Genomic DNA, 20,229 nt, shown 5'->3' with positions numbered 1-20,229 from the left:
GAGCTCTGCTGCCTGCTGGAGCTGTTGCCCCACACTCACTCCTCTCTACAGTGCACCAGGCCATAGGTGCCCAGCCACATGTCTGTGTGGGTGAGCACAGGATGATCCCTGCAGTCTGCCAGTGCTCCCAGCTGCGGAGATGCAGCACAGTTTGCATCTGGAAGCTGTTAACATCTCATATTCAGATCGCTAATTCTTCACTGGATCCAGCCTTGAACATACACAAACTAAATGGACCATTCCTCTGGTCCAGTGATGGCTCTTGATGATGCACAAAGGCTACAATTCTAGAAATACCTGTCAGCTTGGTATCTTGAGCTAAATATAGTTGATGATAGGTTTGGGAGAGGAGAGTTTGTTATATTGGAGGCCATAAGTTATATTTACTGCTGCCATCTTGCTCAGGACTGCTGACAAGGCTTTGCCTAATATGCACCTGTAATCCTACATCTTCATCTCTTTTCTCTTTCAAAATGGAGCTGATGTATTGCAGCTGAATAGAAACAAACCTTTATAAACACAATGAATAAAATAGAAGGAACAAAATAGTTCCCTGTTGTGCTTCAGACCTCAGGCCATGTCCCTAGAGAGGAGAATGCAATTCAATCTCTAAAAACATTTGCTCCCTTGCTTCTCTTTTCCACTGTCAGCAAGGGCACGATGTGACCTGTTTGTGATGGCCTGTCCACCAGATAATTGGCAGGTACTACCTGCTCATTTCACACAGGCCATGAGTTTAATTTCCTAGGCTACATTTGAACCAGCCATTTAGAAATAACAGGTTATCCACCAGTGCCCTGGGCAGTCTTGTCTCATCTGAGGAATTCATACCAAACAGAAACAGCAAACACTACATGCCGATGCTGAAGGCTTTCTGCAGCAGGGAATAGAGATGGGAGCTGTTTGTCTGCTGGATCTGCCTGTATTCCTGCAGCTGCACCCAAGAGTCCTGCAAAATATTTTAAAAATACCGGGTCTACTAGATCTCCAGACAGCAGCTCTCCCTCTGGTTTTCAATTTTCTTTTGGTTCCATTTTAGGCAAATAAGAAAACACCCTTTCATTAAGTGCCTTCATAGGGCTTTTCCTGAAGAATTCCTTTCTTTAATGAGAGGATTAGCTGCTCACACACCAGTCAACGTGTGAGGCAGTTAAAATTCTATATATAAAGAAGACTTTACTGTGTGAATGGGACTGCTTTATGACCAATTGATGTCTAAGTCCTAATGTAGCTGTTTTGCTCAGTAGTAAAAGCTTTATTTAGCTATAGTTGTTTCTTAGACTCCTGCCTGTAAGATCTGGGCTTCTGAAGATACAATGGCTTCCTTTAATTGCAATTTTACTGAGAGCAATTAGTTATTTTGTTTCATTGTGTGACCATGTCTGCCTTACAATAATAGGTATGCTTTGATTAAAGAGTAATGAGCAAATTAATAAAACTAATAAAACTAGTTTTGTTTGTTTGTTTGTTTATGGTGGATTATTTCTTGCATTTTTACGTGGTAAATTAAAACTATTCTTTTTGTGAGTAACCAGAAAATATGTCAGCCATATTCAGGCACATGCTTTACAACTGCTAGGGCTTAAGGGGATACGTTTTCATTGCAAGTAGGATTGCAAAGAGGTACAGTATCCTTTTTTTTACTAAGAACTGCATTTTGCTTTGCCAAAGTAGAGGAGATGGATGGTGCAGTAACAGATCTGCCTGGCTGTGAAGGGGACAAGTAAAGTGATTGCATTACACTGTGATGTGTTTGTTAGGAGTAAAGTAGCTCAACTGGCTGTTGACATTTCCAATAACCAAAGGGGATACAGGAAAATGTCTGGAAAATGTTGTTTGCCCTTTTTGCCACAAACCTGGAAATGATATCTAAAGGCAGAAGCAGCTTTTATTTAGTCTAAGGGGTTGCATTGTCCCTGTGAACTTGTTCCTTCTCCTTCATCCCAACGAACATCCTAACTGGATCCACAAATCTTCCTGTTGAATTTACTGTGATCAAAGTCAAAACATATTCCCCGTCTTTCAGTGCTTTGCCAAGAGATAGGTAATAATTTAAATGTCCTAGTGGAAAGAGGTATTTTGAACAAGTGAGAATCACAGTTGTTTGACATACCTCCGTTATTATCCTCCCTCTCTCACTCAGTGCTTCATGAAATTGATAACTGTGTTTAAGAAGTGGTTGACCAAATAATAAGACAGCCTTACATCTCACATTTAAGCAGTGTTTAAGCAAAATATTTTCTCACAATACGTTATATTCTTTAAGAAAATGCCTAAGTTAAAAAAACAGATACTCTTGAAGTCAGTGAGAACTGTCTCATTTCATCAGTGTGCCAAGATTTCTCATGAATTTCACTGCATTCAGTTAAGTAACTTGCAACAGGGAGTAAAAATGCCAGGTGAAATCTGGTGTGCCTTTTTTTTTATCCTATTTCAACAACTTCCACGACCATAAGAATTTAATTATTCATCTCTAAAAAGGGCTATACAGATAACAAGGTTCACTTATACAGTTTGGAAAAGATAACCCAGCAGGGGTCATGCAAGTTCCTGTCTACTGTAATAACAATTTCCAGTGACATTATCACATAGCTAAGAGACTTTAAAAAAAATAAGTAATAATGTTTAACTGCTGTTATGAGCACAGTGATATATGTGTTACACTGATGATGTGGACATAAAATTTAACTAATCCTGATCTTATGAAGTGGCATTTAATAGATGGAATGTGTTGACAAAAACAAACAAACAAAAAAAAGATGTGACTGTAGTGTTACCCAATATGCATATGTTGCCCTTCAAGCCTGTTTTAGTTTTGATGTTCATGTTTCTATTACAAATTATGCAAGAAAATAATGTATTCTGTTAACACTTCCATGAGTTATTAAAAAAAATCCAATACTGTAATTAGCTAGGGGAAATGAACTCCAGAACTCTCAAATTAAACACTTTAAATCTTTTCCAAAAATACTGTAGTCTATAAATATTTTTTATTCTCACTCTAGCCTTCCTTTTGTTGACTGGATAATTCAAACTCATTCTGTCCCAATCTCCAAAGACTTCAGATCTGCTATATTATGTGTATAATGTCTGGTTGCCCCTTTTGAGGTTCATATTGAGCACACATTGGTGTGAGGGGGGGCCACAGGAACTGCAAAGAGGGTATAACCATATCTTCTAGTTTGTGGCTAACGGTGTCATAACTACTAACAGCACTGAGATGGGTCATGGCATGATCAACTTTCCATGCATCATTTTCTCTGTACCTTGAATAACAGCCAGCAGAGGACAGGGCTTTGATTTGATGTTCTAGTGGTTCACATGAAGTGTCTACATGCTGCAAAATCCTTTTCAATTTCAATTGATTCAAGATTTCAATTGTGTTCATGTGTGTGTACATGTATTTAAATGTTTGTATGTAAAATTTGCATATAAATATATATGAAAATAAAGACAGTTTAAGTACTTGTGATTTCAATGAGTTGTTTTAAGTGTAAACTGGTATTAAGTTTGTCATCTTTGTCTTCATAACTCTATAAGGAGTTTAAAAGAGGGGGGAAGGAATGTAAATATTACTCCTGTCATTAATCTCATAATGTTTGACACCACCTCTGTGATACCCAAGCAGTGTGGTGTTAAAATAAGGCTGAGAGTATAGTGAAGGGTTAAGCTGAAGGAATGGGGAGCTGCTGCACAGAATAAAATGAGTAGGCATGATAAAAGTAGAGAATAGGGAAGGAATCAAAAGAAAAGACAGTAGATTTAATATCGCTCATTAGTGTAGAAGCACTAGGAAAAGCAGAGGGAGCCAAGGGGCCGTATCCCTGCATGTGTGCTGGTACGTAATATGGTGGTGACCTTAGGCATGTTTGCACAGCTGGGCAGCCCCCAGAGCAGTCTGATTCCAGGCAATGTAGCGCAGTCAACATGTGGTCAAGATAAGAATGACAGGTAAAATAAAAGATAGTTACCCTGTAAGGACTGCATACAGTTCCTCAACCATATTCCTACAGGCAGCTGTGGGAGACACACTATGGACCGAGGGGTCTTCAAAGCTTTAAAGCAATTTTGTGGCTCAAAGGCAATCCTCAAAAAGCATTATTGTCAGAATGAGCTTGACACCATCTTTATGCCATTTCCCTTCTGGTCCATAGGGATGTTATCAGCAGGCTTTTTAAGTCATAGGTTTCAAAGGTCTGGGAAAATATGTGCAGTTCTGATTTCCTCACATCCTATTAAAAAAAAAAAAAAAAAAAAAAAAAAAAGTGAAGAATGAGCTATTAACTCAAATTCACCTATATCCTATTATAGGTTTCTAATCTTCTAACAAGTTTTACCAAGCTAAAAACATTTTGTAAAATTAATAAATTTTCATTTGAAGTGAAAAAGCCCATACTTTTAGTATCTTCTTGTAGAACTGCAATTATCTAACAGGCTTTTAGGACTTGCAGATTATTTGGAATGAGACAAACTTTCCTAGGGAAATAAAGTAAAATAGAAGGAAATCTAGTAGTAAAGAGGTGATTTCACTTCCTGGCATTTTGCCTAGACTGACCATTTAAGAGAGAGTCTTGAAGTATTTGCTTGAAAATGGGCAAGAAATACAAGTTAGTAAGAATAAAATCAAGAGAGAGCAGCTGTGAGATGGAGAGGCAGCAGATGCTTGTCTACACAAGCAGTTAATTCAGAATGAAAAAAAATAAAAGGAAGGAAGAGTATTCTGAGCCTAGTGAATTAATTGTTGTGGAGGTCATAAGAGGTAAGCATGCCTTTTATAGAAATATCTATTGCCATTTGTTTTGTGAGACTGGACAGTCTAAAAGGTTTTAGTTCACTTTACTGATGCATTTTCCCCCTTTCCCTTTATAAATAACCCCCTTTCTTGAAGCATTTCCTTCTCCAGAAGGTCTGATGTCTCAAATGTACCTCATTGTTTGCTTGCAAAAGATAGAAGCAGAGACTTTAAATTACTTGGGTACTATAGAAGGAGAAGATTTCAGAAGTTCTTGCTGTACAGCATGATGTTGGGGTTGGTTTTGTTTTGTTTTGTTTTTCCCATTTAAAAAGACAAGAAGTGCTGTTCTTTGTACTTGTATTTCAAATATATGCAGGGACACTTATTCTAGCTGTCTTAAACGGCTCTATGCTCATAAAATGGTACCTAGGATCTTGAAATTTTGTGTTACATAAAAATCACAAGGAAGTTATTGTTATACTCTGGAAGGAGTGAATTTTGAAAAGAGATAAGCTCAAGAAACAAAATTGACATTTGCCCATGGACTTTCCATGCTCCAGGATGTGTTGTGTTCAGAATTGGGGTGTTAGTCTATGTCTAGTTAAAGCAGAAAAATTAAAATTATACTTTAAGTAAGGAAGTGTTTACTTGCCAGAAATGTCTAATATCTAAGTGATGGATGGGTCATAGCTGTATTTCTTTCATGCTGCAGTTAAGATCCTAGCAGTAGTGACAGTCTTTCTCAATTTAAATTAAATAAATAAAACATCTCTGTTATGACATTATGAGAATGTTGTTTTCAAAAAAAAACCTTTTAACAGTTAAGGTCTATAAATCCTGGGAACCAAAGACCAACTGTTTCCACAAAGAATAAACAAGGTTCTGCTTAGCAAACCCAGTTCAGAAGACACAGTCACATATTCCATACATAGAATCATAGAATCATTAAGGTTGGAAAAGACCTTCACAATCATCTAGTCCAACCAGCCCTCTACCACCAATGTCACCCACTAAACCATGTCCCTAAGCACCAGGCCCACTCTTTCCTTAAACATCCCCAGGGACAGTGACTCCAACACCTCCCTGGACAACCCCTTCCAATGCCTGACTACTCTCTGAGAAGTAATGTTTCCTAATTTCCAACCTAAACCTCTCCCAGCACAACAGGAGGCCATTTCCTCGAGTTCTATCAGTTATCTGGGAGAAGAGGATAACCCCCAGCTCCCCACACCTTCTTTTCAGGTAGCTGCAGAGAGCAATAAGGTCTCCCCTGAGCCTCCTCTTCTCCAGATTAAACAACCCCAGTTACCTCAGCTGCTCCTCACAGGACTTGTGTTCCAGGCCTTTCACCACCTTCGTAGCCCTTCTCTAGACACGTTCCAGAGCCTTGATGTCCTTCCTGTAGTGAGGGGCCCAAAGCTGAACAAAGTACTTGAGGTGCAGCCTCACCAGAGCAGAGTACAGGGGTCAACCACCTCCCTGCTCCTGCTGGCTACACTATTTCTGATACAAGCCAGGATGCCATTGGCCTTCTTGGCAACCTGGGCACAGTGCTGGCTGGGTTCAGGTGAGCATCAATCAGATCCTTTTCCTCTGCACAGCTTTCCAGCCACTCTGCCCCAGGCCTGTAGCACTGCATGGGGTTGTTGTGGCCAAAGAGCAGGACCCAGCACTTCACCATGTTGAACCTCATCCCATTGGCCTCTGCCCATCGATCCAACCTGTCCAGGTCCCTCTGCCTACCCTCCAGAAGATCGACATTTCCCCCCAACTTGATGTTGTCTGAAAACTTACTGAGGGTGCACTCAATTCCCTCATCCAAGTCATCAATAGAGATATTAAAGAGAATGGGCCCCAACACCAACCCCTGGGGAACACCACTGGTGACCAGCTGGACTTCACTCCATTCACTACTACACTCTGGGCATGACCAGCCAGCCAGTTTTTAACCCAGCAAAGCAGGTACCTGTCCAAGCCATTGGCTGCCAGCTTCTCCAGGAAAACATTAACAGCTATGTACCCACAAAGTAGACTTGATCTTGCAATTTTCATCCACAAGCATGTTTTTTTTTCTTATGATTATTGTAATGTTATTTTTGTGTTTAGGTTGTGTTACAGGCCATGAATTCCTTTTATTTTCACAGGTCCTGTGAAAATATCTTCAAATTTAACTAATATTAACATCACAGAGCAGCAGACAACATGCAACAATCTCCAGTAGAATGAGGTATACTGGCTTCCACCTGGGTGTATAGCCAATCCATTGGGTTGTGTGCTGTTTGCTGGTGTGTGTGTGTGTGTGTAAAAGCAGCAGTGCACATGTGCAACCTGCAGATCCAGACTCTTTTGTCCCCATATGAACATTTGTTATTATTTGTCCCCTATTTTTCTGGGCATCATTGGGAAAAATATGTAACCTATTCATATGATAAAATAAAGTCCTACCTATTGTTTAGCTGAAAAAAAATATACATATATATATATATATATATATATATATATATAACCATATTTAAAATAAATCATGAATAATAACCTATGAGAACAAACAGTAGCCTCACTTCCTGGCTTCATTTAGAGTAATGCCAGCCACAGGCTGCCCTTGAAGATTGTTTATGTGCATGGGATTTCCCAAAAGGGAGGGTCTGTCATCACTGCTCTGCTAGTTTCAGACCTCAACCACCATATACTTTGTCAAATGTTGTGTGGTACAAAAGCCCAGTCACAGCAATTTGTTCCTCAGCCTTCATCAACTGTAGTGCAAGGCGGGGGAGAGGTTAGAAACTGCAGTTTATTTTAGCCAGTGATGAACACTACGGGCAGACCAAATTCCCTGGGTGGTGTGCTCATTATCAGTAACACTTTTTGAGGTAAGGCAAACTGTAGCATTGAGGGAAGCATGCTGTCCCTCTAGCTGCCCATTACTGAGGCTGACAGCCTGCAATCCAGCTGCAACACTTGGCACTTGGTTCAAAGGGCCTTAGTTTAGTATTAGTTGAATAGGAAGGGTCAATAAGAGGTTAGAGACAATTGAATATTAATAAATAATAAAGGAATGAGAGCTACAAATGTTTGACCTATTCCTGCTGATCTGATATCGATCTTAACTGGAAAAGAAATGTCAAACCGTTCCCCACCCAGAGGTCTAGAAATGATTCTGATGTCTGTCAGTAAAAGATAAGGATCAGACCAATAATAAATTAGCAGAGTGACAGGGAATAAAGCATACACAAACTAAGAACAATAGTTACTGTGTGTCATCTACAAATACCATATGCTTATTTGATAGAGCACATCCTGCTTATGTCTGCTCCTGCAGGACAGTGTGGGCATGCCATAGAGACTTGTCCTGGGTAGGGAGGTTGGACACGAGGAGACTGCTTAGTGATAAGGTTGCAGGTTCTTGGAACTGCAACTGTGGCAACATGGAGGGAATCTTATTCCTTTCCATTCTGACTGTGTAGTGTCCGTCCTGCATATTTTACCCTGAGAGCACCCAAATGTATCTATGTAGGACTTTAGGCATCAATCTACCATTTCCGGTTCAAGAGTGGATCTTCAAAATCCCCACTGTGCTGTGATTAGCCATCCAGAGACAATTCCCCTACACTCCCCTTTTCCTACCTGTAAAGCGATCTACATTTTTCCCACTAGACCCCCATGTACACCTTGACATCAAAGTTAGAGAACCATCCCTCCTGTATTATTCTTATCCTCTGATCACAGGTCAATCGAACAGCCAGTCACACCACTGCATGAAGTCTTGCACAGAATGCAGTCAGATGGTAGAAAGGCACACCAGGGAAGTCCTGTAGCCTGAACATTACAGTATTTTTCACAATGAAGCAGAGCTGTGCTGCAGTGATTATTTCTGTATTTTAAATCCAGTGGTAACATTTTTTTTTTCAGAAGAGACTGATACAGAAACCTACCTAAGATTGCCTCATCTTTTCCAGAAGCATGAGGTTTTTGCTTCATATCCCTGCTCCACAATCTGACAGAGGAAGGATTTGAATTTATATATCTGACATCCAAGTAAGCATATTAATCACTAAGCTGTCTTTTTTTCTTTTCTTTTTATTTTCTTTCTTTTTTTTTTTTTTAAATATATTTTTTTAAGATAGACTGACTACATATCGCTTTTCTGATTTACTGGAAGTATACTAACTGGGGATTTGGTCTCAGCAAAACTCCTTTCCTTCGTACTTCCAGACAGAAAGCCCTTAAGTATGTCTCCATCCTCAGCTGAGCTAGGAACATAGTGCATTTGACAGATTGTTCCTTTGAAGTCAATCCTAAACTGAGATCTGTCTGCTATATTCAGATTGCTTTACAAAGGGAAGAGCTCTCACCAAAACATCTAGAGAAACAGTGCTTTTTGCTGAAATGTTCTGTGTTTGCCTCTTGCCACTTCAGAATCAGGATGGCAATGTTTGCTGCTGTAAAGCCAGTGAGAATCATTCCCTTTTAACTGTATTGGTTTTAGTCTTAGCTGATCTTTGCACCGATGTATGAAAAAGGGATTTTTAATTCTTTACAGTTTAAATATTCAAAAAAAAAGGGGGGGGGGGGAGGATGAGGAGGAGAAAAAGTCACTTTCTTCAGTAATTCCCCCAGATTTTATATTTCATTTTAATAAAATTTAGGGCAATGAATACACTTAATCTCAGCTAAAATCTCAACATTATATTTTAATAAAGATGCTGAAATAATTATGACTTCAAGTTACTGCTCACAATTGGTAGCATTTCCAGGGGAAACAGGAAGGGGGCTGGGTCAGTATTTTTAATTTAGCCAATTCTTTGGTGGAAGACAGACAAGGGAGACAGCCAGAAGAGATAAAGCTTCCAGTTCTGAATCCCCCCTGCCAGAATAGCCATATTAATCACTACAGAGAGAATTTATCGTGTCCTTCTGACACTGTAAAGATTAGCTTCCTGGTTTAATTATAATTGGTTGTACAACATACACAGTATATATATATATATATATATATATATAATTTTTTTTTTTAATGTGAGGGGAATTTCCCATGCTTATGAAAAAAGTCTGAAAGAGACACTGTTTTCTCCCAGGCAAATAAGTAAAACAAGATTAAGAAATCTTAGAATAATTTAAATTACTTTTTTTTTTTTTTTTTTAGGTCAAGCAAGTGTTACATGAAACATCTTTCCTTGAAAGGTAGGCTTTATATAGACCTACAGCTCCTACAGCTTTAGACTTTAAGATTAAACTTGCATAATCACACGTATTAACTGCATGTGTATATGCAATGCCAGTTCAAAGATGTACTTAAATACATTCATTGCTGATACACTGGATTTATGGCAACTGGATGAGAGAACCATGAAACTTTGCTCTCATAGTTCCCAGAGGGCCTGAACTGCCTCTACTGTTCAGTAGTCTTGTATGCTTGTCACCATTAAGGTTCCTCCTAATTTATTTGTCTGTGTGTGACAAATGACCTCTTGAATACAAATGTGGGACTTGCAGCCTTAGATCGCATGGGCCCAGTAATGGGACAGGAAAACAAATGTCTGTGAGACCTTTTTGTGCTTTTGGCATTCTGAGTCTCACTCAGTCTGTGGTATAACTTTCTATAGATTCATGGCATCTTTACATCATGTTACGAAGGAAGAAAAAGTTATTTTGCAGTGCAAAATGTGTTCCAGGCCAGGGAAGCATAGCTGCATCACTGGCTAAGACCTCTTATACAAAAGGAGCAGACTGAAAATGGACCTTCCCGATCCCCCCAATCCACCCTTAATTTTGAAATCTGCCACACTCAAGGGAGGGCAGAGGAGTGAGGGGAGGTAGGAGAACGGCACAGGGACTGCTGGGAATCATTTCGAATCATTCCTTATGTGGCCAAGAGCAGTTGTGCACCTCCTGCCCAGGAGGAGAAGCCTCAGAGGAGGAAGCCTGCCAGGCTGGACCTCTCCCTGTGCTCCAGACCTGGATAGAAGACATGGAGAGAGCAGATAGAGGTGGGTTGCGTCTCATCTTCCCCATCCTGGTTTGTGTGTCTGCAAGCTAAAGCATTTGCAGATGGATTTACGGGAAGCCTGAATGTGTGTTGGCCTGAAACGTTACCGCCCTCCATGCACAGCCTCTCCTTTCCCAACTGCCCAAGGGCAATAACGTCAGAAGGAGGGCCAGGAAAAATCAAGGGGTTCAGGTCATTCCCCTGGTGCACCCAGACATTTCATCTCTTTCCTTTCTTGGACATTGCATTGTTAAATGAACACCGTACCTGGTGGTGTGTATAACCATGCCCAGCACGTGCTGCTCACTTCTGTGGCTCCTCTGCGAGACACAGTGACCCCCTCGGGAGGTGGAAGTGCCATGCCATGCCTGTGTCAAGCTGCAACATGTAATGTTGCAAACATCCTCAAAAGTCGTTCGCATTTGCAGGAATAAAACCCAATTGCTCCTGTGCTGACAGAAAGTAAATTCAAAAGTGTGGGTAAAATGGCATCATTTTTGTACCTCAGTAGGAACAACAAATTTTTTGCAGCTGTCTCCCATATTTTCTAAGGTGACCTATTTGACTCCAACTTGTACTCCGCAGTGTGTTTTATAGATTATCCCTAGTGCACATAAACAATAGATCCCCTGCCTGAATGCACAAGGTCTCCCTGCATGGAATTTGTGCCATTTAAAACAACTTTCTGTGCCTGAAAAACAGCGAAAGAGGCTGAGTGAGCGGGGATCATGGCAAAACTGTGAAAGACGTGCTTGAAAGCTGATCTAAAGTGGTCTACCCAAGCGTGTGCACAAAAGAACAACTGTGCATAAATGTGCATACTTGGAAAACAAAATCCTTACTTCCATTTATAGCAGTGTGAATTTTTTTCACTGGTTTTGGAAAGGCTAGAATACCATTTAAAGCATATCAGAAAGCAAAAATCAATAGTTTCTGGAGAAGACATTGAAAAGGGAATGTCAAAAATATTTTTCTTAGAAAGGAGAAAACAGCATTTCAATTTTAGAAGAATGCATTAAAAAATCTATTTCAGTCTAACATTGTCTTGTTACTATAGAGAGCAGAAGTGAAAAATGGCTATTATCCAGTAAAGAAGTAGGTTACTGAAATTACTGGGGAATTAGTATTTCAGCATGTCCAAAACTAATTCTGATTTCTGTTTTTAAGATAAAAAGATTTGATATAGTATTGTAGCATAATATCATATTTCCTATAGTTTATAAGCAGGTGTAGATTATAAGCATTAAAAAAAAAAAAAAAAGTACATAATCTGGTGGGAGGCTGGTAGAGATTATTGATGATAGGACATGACTCTCCTCTGCTTCTTTGTCCTTAACACATTGATTTTTAAGTTGAATAGTCTCAAGTTGTCACTTCTATGTCTAGGCAAGGAGTCCAGATTAATTCTCATTCCTGCAATCATCTGCCTGATAATGGCTAAAGACTTGTCGACCGTGGGGTAACATGCAGTGTTGTACAAGTTTTGCAGAAGAAGCAAGAAGCTATTTTTCCAGCACTATCTGCCTGCCACGTAGCTTCAAAAGGAAAGTATAAAAAAAAGGAGACAGGCAAAAACTGAATTTATTGTCTTGATTTTATATGGATAAGTCCCAGGCAGCACTGAAAAGCAATGAAATCAAGCACAAAGAAAGGTTCATCGTATAAGCTGTTTATTTTGTTCTTTGTTTGCAATTCTTGTGAATACAAAATTGAAACACTAAGCAGCTGTCACCTCCTGTTTGTGCCTTAGAACAAAAGCCCTACAAAACCTAGAGTTTTGCATGGTTCTCTAACAAAACCATAATTCAAGGCTGTCCTTATCTGAACAAAACTCACTCTTTTCCCAAAATACTGTAGCAAAGTAGGCAAATTCTACTTCCAGGCTTTCTGTTGGCTTTGTAGATCAGGTATACTGATAACACCATATCTCCTCTTTCTGCATCACAGTCTGAAATCCCTAACAAAATCCTCTTAGGCAAACATCAGCATTCTCCTTGAAAAACAAATTCTATAGCAACAATGTTATCAATTTTTCATTCTATTTATTGTTTCATTTTTAATTTTTAAAAATACTTTAAAATAATCTTGACAAAGACTGTGAATAACACATTAGCATTGATATTTGGGAATCAAATCCCTAAATAAGTAGAGAAGGATCCTGACATCCTCATTTTATTTCTGAATTTATCCTAAAGAATACTGCAGGGTGGTACACAAACAAAAACAAGAAATGTTTAACTTTAACTGATATCTATTTCTTGTGCTAACTAAAAAAATAAACTAGTTGGCTCAGTTGAAGTGAATAGTTAAGTGAGTGCAAGTGTATGGTTAAACTTTTGGGGAAATTCTTTTGCTGATTTGATTATTATGGAGTAGGAGAAAGATGAGGGAGATATCTTGGAGGTCTTTGAAGGCACTGGTCTGGGAGAACTGAGGCTGCTGCACTGTCTTTGAGAGGTCAAACAGAAAGCCACAGCGTGTCTTCTATGCTTAGAAAACATGCCAAAGAGCCAGTCTAGGAAAATCCATTGCTTTAGCATTATCAGGTCAAAAGATGCTTAAGAGGAAATATTATGGTTGCACTTAAACACAGCCATCTGGGAAGTGTACATCTAGAAAATGTTTGTGAAGTCTTTGACTAGCAGAAATCCTTTTCAACAGGTCTTTGTAAGCTGTGTTCTTTGAATTCAATGTCCTGAAGGTATCTAATAGGGTCTGAAGAAAAAAAAAATCAATGAAAATATCTTTGATTACACAACTAAAATTTATTGCTGTGTGAGGCCTCAAAAGCTGTTTCCTCAATTTTTCAAAGTCTTTCAAAATAAAATGAAGGAAAATATTGCTTCTTATGCTAAATTTCAAAAGACAATATCAAAGAGAGAAAGAGAGAGCTGCTTCTGTTGCCTTAATAGAGATGCATTCATAACAGTGCAGAACTCTGAATGTCAAGATTTAAGTGCCTCAAATACCAATATTGACAGATTTCTCCAGAGATCACATGCAGTTATATTAAGTAAAAGAGCAAAGTACTGTTTCTGGAAGATGTTTAATTTTTTCAGCTCCCTCTGAACTTAGTGGAAAAGATAAGGGTGTCCAGGGTAGGAGAAATTAGAAAGGTATTGGATAATGGCATTCATCATCTTACTTCCTAAAATGCAAACTCCTTTGGGTTTCTTTTTGTCTCTCATCACTTCTACATTAAAGCTCAGGGAAAGGGTAGAATATTAAAATGCCATCCAATTTATAATTGGTTACGAAAGTCAATTCACAGATGACCTTGAAAAAGAATTAATCCAGCAAGCTTATAAAAGCAGATGACCCAGTCATTCTGATTAACATCAGAGCAGGTGATGGAACAGCAATGGGGTGGGGGTGAGGGGAGACAGAGGAGAGAGACTAAAACATCCAGTGTGTTAAAGGATCTCTTTAGAATGTTCCTCTTGCCTTCAACCATGACAAAAAAAAAAAAAACAAAAAAAAAAAACTTTTGAGCCAGCAGTATAAATGTATTACAACTTTAACATCTAGTCAACAGTTCTTACTAGAAGTAAAATGGGCAATTTAAAATTCTGTCAAAGTATTATTAATTTGAATTTTCCATATAAGCAGCAGATACTGCATATTAAAAATTTAAGTCAAATGAACATTCAAGAACTGAGAATTTATTTCTAGGTTTATTTGCTTGTCTTTTAAAACAAAATTTATAAAGTAAGTTTAAGGCAAAATTTATAAAGTAAGTTTAGTTTGGGAGATTTAAGCTGTATGGAGTAATGGGGAGAATGATGAGAGAAATGTGTGTTTTATTAACGCTGTTAGAATATAAAGTAGGATGCTCTGAATACTGGTTATACAATATTGGTTAATATTGTCTTTAAAATACAGATTTTTTGACTTTTTAAAGTTTTGTTTTGTTTTTAAATCAGACAGCTATGAATCTTTAAAAGTTCCATTTTAGATTGTGTTCCTGGAGGCTTTCTGGTGATATATGTAAAATCCAAACAGAATAGACAACTGCCTTGCATTAAGTAAAAACTTTGCTTCGGATCAGAGACAGTACACCTGCACCAGTGAATTTTAACCTATTTTTAGTCCTCCATAACCAGACAAAGTCTGTATATACGTAGTAGAGAGAGATGTACAACACATCTGTGGCTGAAACACCAGCGCAGGGGATGATCTGTAGGTAATAGCATCTCCAACAAGCAAGCAGGTTTTCTGTCTGGCAGAGCTGCAAGCACATACATATTAATGGCTGAGTACCAGGTTTTAGTCCCAAAATATTGTCACTTTCACTTAGACTGTTTATCTAAACATTGTGTCTAATTAACAGGAATCCTTATAAAAAGTGAAAGTAACAGAGCCAAATAACCCAGTGTTGTAATTCTGTGTGACTTTCTCAACTGCTAGTATTAATGTCAATTTAATTAGAGCAATGCTTCTGGTCATCACCAAATTTTACTTAAATCTGTCTCTCTATGGCTCCAGTGATCCTTCTCACATTAGTAGAGTGAGTATGAAAACACATTGTTTAGTATTAGATTTGATACTGCCATGTTTTTTTGTAGCTGATAAATGAATGAACAATCCTGCCTTTAGATTTTGCAGTAATTGTTGTTTATTCCCTATTTTTAGCAAGTGTAGTAATGGATGCTGAGACATTTTATTTTGCTTGGTGTAAGTTTCATTTTATTTTAGCCATGGTTTTAATTTTAGAAAGTATACACAATTGGACAATCTTGTCAAACTACTATTTCGTAACCAGGCAGATAGTATAAGAAACTCTGTGGTTAGTAACTCACTATTGTTCTCATATCCTTCAAAATCAAATCACTTGAAAGTGCTTATTTTCTTTAGAGATAAATATCACATTTATAATCTACACATCAGAAGCACCTAAGCCATATTTTGTTTGTTACTTTTAATATATTTTTCCTGAATCCATCTATGGAGGCAGAAACATCACACTTATTTGAATACAAGTCACATTCAACCCCAAAATCCTCTTCAAAAAATAAAAAATTGGGAACACAGAGACTGTGACAGTGGCTCATCTAGTACAATATCCTGTTTCCAAGAGCAGTCAATGCCAAATGCTTCAAAGGGGCGAAGAATTGAATTAAAAACCCATGAGTCTACTGAAGATTTCAGCCCAGCCACATCAATATAAAGGAAGTTAATGTCTTCATTACTTCCTTGAAAACTAGAGGTGTTACTTTTCTCCTTAGAGCTTTAGACTGTCCCAGAACAATTCAACACAAAATGTATGTATAGTCATACCTCACTAAGGAACCGAGGTTCAATGGGGGTTGGGAACAACATAACAGTTATAGCTATTTCTAGGTTTCTTGCATGTACAGGGAAAAAAAAAAAAAAAAAAAAAAAAGTAACAGAAAAAAGCAAGATTAGGATTTAATTGTGTCATTGCCTGTAGCATTAAAGAATTTTGTTAAACACCAATTCATCATGCTCTAGTGATACAGCTAGAGGATAAGGCTCTGCTTCGCTCCACTGATATGTGTTTCTTTCTTCTCATGCTTGACAAGCTTAGAAACAAGCATTAATGCAAAATTTCAGACGCTTTGAGGTATCAGACAAGAAAAAAACAGTTGGAGTGGTTTAAAGAAAAATCAGCTGAAGTTTCAAACTTGCTGCTCTCAGAGGAGCTTAAAAATAAGCTTGTGCAGCCTAAACTCACAGAGAGGTTTATGATGGTCTGGCCTGATCAGGAAAACACAGTAGCATCCATTCAGAGTTCCATTATTCTATATAAGAAATTGGCCATTTGAGTGTATGACCCAGAGAGTCATTCCGAGTCTGTAGTGTCAGTGACTTTGCTAACTTATGGTATCATGAAATCTGTTCCAGTTCACTCTGACATACGCTTTTATTCTAAGGCATTGAAAGCTCACACGATACAGCAATGGTGCTAAGGAACAGAAAAGTGTGTCAGACTTTATGAAGTGCTTGTTATTAATTTCTAATTATGATGTTATCAGAGGTACACTATTATTGCAGGCTTCATTAATCCTTTTTGTTTCAAAATCTGGACTTTGGCCATTACTTAGATTTCAGCCCTCTTTCGTCTCAAGCACAGCAGGATCCCACTGGGTTTATACGACCTTAAGGAGCTGTGCTGCAAGCTCAAAGTGCTGTTTAGAGATGTTTTGCCAAGGCTTACACAGTTTTTCCTTCATTGTTTCTGGTGTCACAGAATAACTCTCTCTGTTTCTTTAATTTCTTAGTTGTGGATGAGCCTTTTTAGTGAACAAGAAAATGTGTTACAATCTAGGGACCTGATCTTGCAAGGTGAGGAACACTCTCACTGCTCAATAAATCATGACTCTGACAAATGCTGAGATATTGCCAGAGATTAGCAGACAGCTCTATGTTACTCAGTAGGCAGTACTGAACATGCTATCTTACTTTTAAACGCTTTTTGGAGCTGCAACAGCCTCTCTCATACCCTTGGAGAGAGGCTTTCACTTTCTTGGTGAGGGATCACTGTCCTTAGCCTTCTCCTGAAATCTAGCTCCTGAGAGAGATTTCTTCTGCAGTCCTTACTTGAAATGACTATTTCAATATTTTACTGAATGGTTGGTTAATATAATGCACAATCACTTTTAGGAGTCAGTTCCCAACACAATGTCTTTCCTGATAAGCTTCTGAACTTCCAGCCTTGTGTCTTGTACCCAGCTCTTGGACATCATCTTCCTCTGTTGACCTTTGAGTACCTACAGGGAAGGTAAACCAGCTTCAGCTGGTAGAACACCTAACTCTTTGCTTATATGTTAGCCTAAGAGCAATTTGCTTAAATAGTAGGCTACCAGGGGAAATATGACAGGGAGTGTGCCCCAAGAGAAAACCGAGCCCCAGTTTCCCATTCTCTGTCTAACACACTGAGCTGGGAGCAAAGGAACTCCTGTTTGTGATACCAGCACAATCATCCCGTTTTTTTTTGGAGCACAACTCCCAGACAAAGTACCAGAAGTGATATAAGCAAAGGAAGTTCTCCTGTATTTCAACTTCCTGCAAAGCTTTTTATGAGCATAATTAATAGTAAAAACATAGTTAGATCAAATTGGATCTGTAATTTTTCAAGCTTTTGTCTCCAAACAGTTCTGATGTACTTCATGCAGGGTACCTAGTTTTAGTACTGTATGTGATGCTTAATTAAACATGTGAGTGCAGGCACTGACTAGTGTTTTCAGCTGGCTTGTTAACACTTGCTCATTTGACAGATTTTCTGAGAAAGAGGGTATGAGAACACCGCCACTCTTGTTTGTGCTAAAAAAGTCAGTTTACATTATGTTGAGCATTCATGCTATAACAAAAACAATTAAGGGAATCATTTTGTTTTTATTCTGTAGATACAATCTACTAACATGTTTTGCAGTAGCTATTTCAAATTCCTTTGTTACACCAATAACACCAGGAACATTTAGAAAAGCAATCATTGTTTAAAGCACATATTTAATTTGAGGAGAACTGGATGTTTGTAATGGCTGCTGATGTATTCCGTGATAACAATACATATAGGTCTGAGGTAAAATTAATGAGGAAGAAGTGTGGTATTCAGAATCTGACACCACACGAGGTTCAGTACATCCTCTTCTCTGTCAGTGTTAGAAACAAGGCATCTTGAAAGCAAGATGAGGAATAAAGTCATCCTCTCCTTCCCCCCATCACCATTACAAAATATCTTTGAAATGTTGGAAATGTTGTGCAGACCACCCAAATCACAACCCAGTGTTATGCAGAACTGTTTTGTGGGTAGAGTATTGAGTAAGGGGGCCTTTAAGGTCCCCTTAAAGCTGCAGGCTTAAAAACTGAAAGTAGGCTTCCAAATTGTCCTGTGTTGGTTAACAGCCAACGAAAATCCTCTTTGCAGAGGACTGGCAGGGTGCTAATTCCAATCCAGAGAGGCCTGAAGACAGTGTCTAATCTCCCAGTTATCCCCCACCCCGAAATTTTTGGAGTCGAATTGAACTAGTAGCAAGGGAAAGCAGGAAAAGACAAAGAACAAAACAATAAAACCTTCAAACACATTCCTAATTTAAAACTCCAAAACGTATTTGTGTAGAAGTGTAAATAATAATATCAGTTCTTGAGCTCATCTATAGGATTGTACAGAGCTGAACAAAATGGCTACAGTATCAAGGGTATCAGCTAGCAATAACCCATGTTCTGAATACAAATGAATATTTCCTGTACTGCTGTTATTTCAAATCTCTTTTTGGTTTCAGCTATTACTTTCCCAAGCTCAGATATATTCTTAATTAAAATCAGGTAAAGAAAGCTCCAAGGACAGCCTATAACAAAGACTCAGAACAAATTATAAAGGTTTCAGTAATTGTAGCACTGACATTTTTTCCAGCAGGTTTAGTTTAAGGGACCGATCAGCTGTTAAGGACAGAAAAGTGTAGATTAAACCTTTAAGTCTTAAAAACCGAATATCTTCACAGCTTTGTAGCAGAATTAATTTGGCTTTACAGACCTTACTTCAGCCAAATTAGCTTTGAAGTTAGTCACCCTTATAGAGTGGTCCCTACCCTCACAGAGCTTTACCAGCTGCCTTGTAATTGCAGCTATAACATACTGCGTGTCAATAATACATCATGTCAATATTACATCATAACTTAACTGGCTTTATCACAACAATCTGTCGAGCAAAATGCAAATTATACTGCTAGCCAATCTTCACTGCATAGACTTGTGAGATGTCAAGTGGGGAGTATTTCATTTATATCTGCTCCTAGGGATTGACCTGTCGGAGTGCCAAAGGTCATCAGCTCCCAGGGAAGCCCAGCAGAACTGAAGCACCTTGAACCCTCAAAGGCCAGATCCTAAACTGAGTCACCAGCCGTATACTCATGAGGAACCTTACCTTCCTACTGAAACAAGCTGCACAAACGTGTAACCTTGCTAGAATCGACATTTCAGCCCAGGCAGTTTTAAAATATCAACAGTCAGGGGCCAAACCCTTGAGGTGCTGAGCCTCCTGCTGCTGACCTGGCTGGTAGTTAAAGCTGCTCAGCCCACCACTCTGCTGCTCAGCAATTACCTGACTCAACCTTTTAGGGTCAGTGGCTGTCATTGCCATCAAGGTTAGTAGCTGTAAATGGCCGTTGAAACATATAAAGGCCCCCACCTACCCGTACAATTACAATGCAGCAGTTTTGCCACAACAGTCATGAGTGGGTTGGTCATAATTTTTCTCAGCCTTGGTTTTGACTGTCCTTGAAAGCTTGCCAACAAAGAGTAAAAAGGGGAAAAAGTTCTTGCCAAGGATGCAGTGATGAATAGGAGGAAAAGTTGGGAATTGTGTTTGTTTATATCTAAGGGGAAAATAAGTGATATCATTTCATTGAATTGGTTAAGAATTATGAAATTAATTCAGTCATCGTAAGATGCAAGACTTGATGAAGTATATAAAATTTAATTTATTTTTTTTCGTTGGTGGCTTCCCCTTTCCATTTAATAGGTGTTGGATTAGATCTTCATATACAAG

At 38.6% G+C, this 20,229-nt stretch overlaps 1 long non-coding RNA gene across 2 annotated transcripts in view; it reads left to right on the top strand.

Annotated features, from left to right (window-relative positions):
* Positions 1 to 4,495: 4,495 nt before the first annotated feature.
* LOC113843746 (uncharacterized) overlaps positions 4,496 to 20,229 on the top strand; it is a 32,481-nt gene continuing 16,747 nt past the window's right edge. For both annotated transcript variants that reach the window (XR_011809601.1, XR_005266151.2), the window contains exons 1-4: positions 4,496 to 4,759; positions 6,880 to 6,962; positions 8,645 to 8,770; positions 9,879 to 9,916. This is a non-coding gene — a long non-coding RNA (uncharacterized lncRNA). The remainder of the gene's footprint in view (positions 4,760 to 6,879; positions 6,963 to 8,644; positions 8,771 to 9,878; positions 9,917 to 20,229) is intronic.

This window comes from Anas platyrhynchos, chromosome 5 (assembly GCF_047663525.1).
Source record: "Anas platyrhynchos isolate ZD024472 breed Pekin duck chromosome 5, IASCAAS_PekinDuck_T2T, whole genome shotgun sequence".
NCBI lineage: Eukaryota > Metazoa > Chordata > Aves > Anseriformes > Anatidae > Anas > Anas platyrhynchos.
Note: the sequence above shows the minus strand (reverse complement) of the source record. Positions and strands in the feature narration are given on the sequence as shown.